The sequence below is a fragment of the Pinus tabuliformis genome, chromosome 1_1, assembly GCF_031772625.1.
Source record: "Pinus tabuliformis cultivar Carrire ecotype Pingquan chromosome 1_1, CPIR1, whole genome shotgun sequence".
NCBI classification, from domain to species: Eukaryota; Viridiplantae; Streptophyta; class Pinopsida; order Pinales; family Pinaceae; genus Pinus; species Pinus tabuliformis.
This window is the reverse complement of record NC_142297.1, coordinates 410,374,010-410,380,009: the sequence shown is the minus strand read 5'-3', so window position 1 is coordinate 410,380,009 and position 6,000 is coordinate 410,374,010.

The following is a 6,000-nucleotide window of genomic DNA, read 5'->3' as shown; positions in this document are numbered from 1 at the left end:
AGTTTCTACAACATTTATGGAAACAATTCAAAAGCTACATGGAAACCCGAAGGTTATTGTAAGTGACAAAGATCCCATGTTCACTGGAAATTTTTGGACAGAATTATTTTCTTGTCTTGGTACTTAGTTAGCTCATAGCTCATCTTATCATCCTCAATCTGACGGGAAAACTGAGATAGTAAACAAATGTTTGGAAGGATATCTCTATTTCTTTGTATATGATAAACAGACACAATGGGTCAAATGGTTTCCTTTGGCTGAATGGTGGTATAACACTTCCTACCATACTGCAACAAAAATAAACCCATTTATGGCACTTTATGGATATCAGCCACCATCTATCACATCATATTTAAGAGGAAATTCTAAGGTTCAAGTAGTAGAACATCACATCGAGCATCAACAACAAGTTCTCTAACTCTTAAAGCATAACCATGAGTTGGCACAAAATAGAATGAAAAAACAGGTAGATCAATGTCGCGGTGAAAGAAGTTTTGATGTAGGTGACTGGGTATTCCTACGGCTACAACCATATAAACAAATTTCCCTCAAGCAAGCTAAGAAGGATAATAAATTATCACCAAAGTATTATAGTCCGTACAAGGTTTTGCAAAAGATTGGTACTATGGCATACCAATTGGATCTTCCTGCAGCTTCTCAAGTGCACCCAGTTTTCCATGTTTCATGTTTAAATAAGGTTATAGGCAACAAGCTCCCAGTTCAAACAATATTTCCAGAACTTGACGAGGAAGGAAAAATTATATTGGAACTGGAAGTAGTCATAGAAACAAGAACTCGATAGCTATGGAATCAATCAATTTCGGAGTATCTCATCAAGTGGAAGAACTTATCCGCTGAAGATTCCACATGGGAGGATGAGAATTTTATACAAAAGCATCCAGAACTACTCAAGTTTTGAGGACAACACTTTTTTTGAAGGAGGGGCATGTTAGGTCCCTATAATACTAATGATTACCCCATTATTGTTGTAGTTTTACCCCTTATTAATATTGTTGTGCCCGTATTGTCCCCATATTGTTATTACTGTGCCCCATAGAATCCCTCTATTGTTATTTTTGTGCCTTTATATTATTATTGTTAGGTTGGCTTGGTTATATTGTGGCCCCTTCGACTCCTATATATAGAAAGGAGGTTTTGTCATTTGTATATTCAAAGAATTGTTCATTTATGTAATGTAAAGGAGGTTTCCCCCTTGAAGAGGTTGAATTCTAAGGTGTTCATCTATCTTTTCTATATTTTTGTGAGCTGGTTTCATAACAAACTTGGTGATTCGAAATTATAGAGTTATAGTTGTTTCAAGAATGAGATCATACAAAGCAAAAGGATGTGTGTATTCTTTTTAAAAATTTTCATAAGTTTGGTTTGAAAAATTAGATTGAAGTAATTCAAAGGGCATAGTGAAGAATAATTATCATTAATTGATACTCCAAAGAAAGAAAATGGTGACACCTAGTAAGCAACATGAAATCTCTAACATGACTCATGAAGAAAAGGAAGAAATGCAACAAGATATATCAAAATTACGAGATCAAGTGCAACAAATTTCACTCTCACAAAAAGTAACAGAAGATAAGATGGATGGTTTAAAGAAAGGCATGGAAGCTAATATGGATGGTATAGAAGAAAAATTTAAAGGCAACATGGAAGATTTGAAGATAGATTTGACAAAGTTGCTACAAGAAATGATTACTGATGGAAAAAGGGTAGTAAAGGAAACTCATGATGAGAACAAAAGAAATGCTAATCATTATTTCATAGACTCTAACATTGGATTTAAGACCAACCATGTTCCAAATATCGATATGAGAAAGTTGGATGACAATGGTCCCATAACATGGATACTATAGATGGGGCAATATTTCGATCTCCATAATGTGAAAAATACACAAAAGGTATGCATTGCAAATTTATTTTTGGAACCCAATCAATTTATATGGTATTGATGGCTTTTCTCTCGTAAGCAAATTGTCACTTGGGAATTTTTTACAGAAGAAATCATAGCACATTATGAGGATACAAAAAGCAATACGTTTTTTAGCCAATTGATAAATCTCAATCAAAAGGCTTCAATAGTGGAACACATTGAGGACTTCCAAAAATTGAATATAAGGGTTAAAGATATTCCAGAGGAGCATAGGATTGATGTGTTCATAGATACTTTAAAGGATAACATCCAACATGAGGTTCGCTTTTGGGAACCTAATTCATTGGAGATGACATTCAGGTTGGCAAGAAAAATTGAAAGCAAAATTATAGCAGAAAGGAATCCTACCACTCACAACTATAAAGATGGAAGTATTGTTTCCCATAGCCTTCCACAACCTACAAGTTTGACACCACAAAAATTGGAAGAAAAAAGAGAAAAAAGGATTTGTTACAGTTGTGATAGGAAATACACTAAAGTGCATAAATGTGCATAGAACAAATAATTTTACATAGATTGTGAAGAGGAGGAAGAAAAGGAACAAGAAACGTCAAAAGAAGAGGTTATACACTAGGAACAAACTCTAGAGAAAGAAGAAATGAGTCCGACCATTTATTGTAATGCCTTGGCAGGAATTACCATTCCTCAAACTCTCAAGATAGAAGGACATATCAAGAATAAAAAGTTAATAGTGTTGATTGATTCAGGAAGCACCCATAATTTTGTTCATTGTAAGATAGACAAGGAATTGAATTGCTTCTTATATGTAGCACCAGAGTGTAAAGTGATGGTTGCAAATGGAGGAACCATAAATTGCTCTGGAAAGTGCCATAATATCAAGCTATCCATGGGATAATATGTATTTAATAGTCCAATGCTTTCCATTCCAATGGGTGCTGCTAATGTTGTACTAGGAGTCCAATGGATACAATCTTTGGGAATGATAGCTTTTAATTTTCAAGAACTTTTCTTGAACTTTTTTTTTCAGAAGGAAATAAAGTTGAATTAAAGGGTATCACAGGGAAACTGGGAAAGACAATCAGCTCTAACGGCATGAAAAATCTTCTAAATAAATAAAAATGAGTTGTAATTTCACAATTATGTTCGCTAGAGGTTCCCACATTGAAATCATCTATTTCTATAGATCTCAAAAATGTATTGGACAATCATGATATTCATTTGATTCCAAGAAGTGTTCCTCCAAACATTAGGCCTTATAGATATCCCTATGCCCAAAAGAGTGAAATTAAACATATTGTTGCAAAAATGCTAGAGGCTGGTATAATTCAACCTAGTCAAAGTTATTTCTCTGCTCCAGTAGTATTGGTGCACAAGAAGGATGGATCATGGTGCATGTGTCTGGATTATAGGGAGCTCAACAAGCTCACTATTAAGGATAAATTTCCCATTCATATCATCTATGAATTATTTATGAATTTCATGGATCAATTTACTTCACCTAGTTGGATCTTCATTCAGGAAATCATCAAATTAGAATGACTACTAAAGACATTTCAAAAACAACATTTAGAACTCATGAGTGTCATTATGATTTTTTGGTGATGAATTTTTGCCTTACTAATGCACCTTCTACATTTCAAGGTTTGATGAATTCCATTTTCAAACCCTTCCTTAGAAATTTTTTGTTAGTATTTTTTGATGATATAGTAATCTATAGCAAGTCTTGGAAGGATCATGTTCAACATGTTGACAGGGTGCTCAAAATATTGGAGGAGAAACAATTATATGAAAAAGCCTCCAAATGTTTCTTTGGAGTACAAGAGGTGGAATATCTAGGTCATATTATATCTCATGAAGGTGTTAATGTAGACCCTAAAAAAATTAAAGGCATTAAGGAATGGAATACCTTCACATCCATAAAGAATCTACGATGATTTCTTGGGTTGACAGGGCATTCTCGCAAGTTTTATATGAATTATGGGAGAATAGTAGCACCTCTGACAAAATTATTGAAGAATGATGCATTTTCCTTGACTCCAGAAGCAATAAAGGCCTTTGAACATCATAAAGAGGCAATTTTTCAAACACTGGTCTTAGCTACACCAGACTTCACCAAAACCTTTATTGTGGAATGTGATGCCTCAAGAAATGGAATTGGTGTTGTTTTAATGCAAGAAGTAATACCCATTTCTTTCAAAAGTAGTCCAATCAAAGGAAAGTATTTATGCAAATATATTTATGAGAAGGGAATGTTGGCAATACTAGATGCACTTAAGAAATGGCGACCTTAGCTAATGGGAAGACACTTCAAGGTAAAAACAGACCATGATGGTCTTAAATAATTTTTAGAACAAATATTATCTTTGGCAGAGAAGAAAAAATGGGTCACAAAGATGTTGGGTTATGACTTTGAAATCATCAACAAAAGAGGGAAGCAAAATGTTGTTGTAGATGCACTCTCAAGAAAGGATGACGATGTGGAAGCATTTCTTTGACCCATTTCTATTATCCAACCAAATTGGATAAACAAAGCAAAGGATGAATGTAATAATGACGAAGAAGTGTGGGCACTCATTCAAAAGTTTCAACAAGATCCCAGTACATATGATACATTTAATTGGAAAAATGATTCGTTATGGTACAAATATCACTTATACCTCTGTTAGAATTCCCAATTCAAACAAAATATTCTTATGGAATTGCACACCTATCCCTTACGAGGCACTCAGGATTTTAAAAAAATTACCACAGGGTTAAGAAGTATTTTTTTGGGATGGCCTTAAATCTGATGTTCAAAAGTTTGTGGTAGAATGTTTGGTTTGCCAACAAAACAAAGTTTAAACAATTAAGACCTTGGGTCTATTACAACCTTTATCCATTCCATGCCAATTTTGGGAGAAGGTTTCAATGGATTTTATCACAGGTTTACCTAAGTCTAAAGGAAAGAGTGTCATCATGGTGGTAATTGGTAGACTTAACACGTATGCAAACTTTTGTGGATTATCTCATCCATTTAAAGTCAGTATAATTTCTACTGCATTTATGGAAACAATTCAAAAGCTACATGGAAACCCAAATATTATTGTAAGCGACAGAGATCCCATTTTCAATGGAAATTTATGAAAAAAATTATTTTCTTCTCTGGGTACTCAGTTAGCTCAAAGCTCATCTTATCATCCTCAATCTGATGGGAAAATTGAGATAGTGAAGAAATTTTTGGAAGGATATATTCGTTTCTTTTTATCTGATAAACAAACACAATGGGTCAAATGGTTGCCTCTGGTTGAATGGTGGTATAGCACTTCGTTCCATACTAAAACAACAATGACCCCATTTATGGAACTTTATGGATATCATCCACTGTCCATCACATCATATTTAAGAGAAAATTCTAAGCTTCAAGAAGTGGAAGATTACATCGAGCATAAACAAAAAGTTCTCCAACTCTTAAAGGATAACCTCACTTTGGTGCATAACGGAATGAAACAACATGCAAATCAACATCGCAGTGAAAGAAGTTTTGATGTAGGTAACTTGGTATTTCTACTGATACAACCATACAAACACATGTCCCTCAAGCAAGCTAAGAAGGATAATAAATTATCACCAAATTATTATGGTTCATACAAGGTGTTGCAAAATATTGGTAATATGGCATACAAATTGGAGCTTCCTGCAGCTTCCCAAGTGCACCCAATTTTTCATGTTTCATGCTTAAAGAAGGTTATAGGTGACAAGCTCCTGGTTCAAACAATATTGCCAAAACTTGAAGAGGAATGAAAAATCTTATTGGAACCTGAAGAAGTCCCAGAAACAAGAACTCAACAGCTATGAAATCGATTAATTTCATAGTATCTCATCAAGTGGAAGAAATTACCCACTGAAGATTCCAAATGGGAGAATGATAATTTTATATAAAAGCATCCATAACTACTCAAGTGTTGAGGACAACACTTTTTTGAAGGAGAGGGGCATGTTAGGGCCCTATAATACTAGTGTGTTCCCTTATTATTATTGTAAGTGTATCCCCTTATTGTTATTGTTGTGCCCATGTTGTCCCCATAGTGTTATTATTATGCCCCATAGAAGCTCAC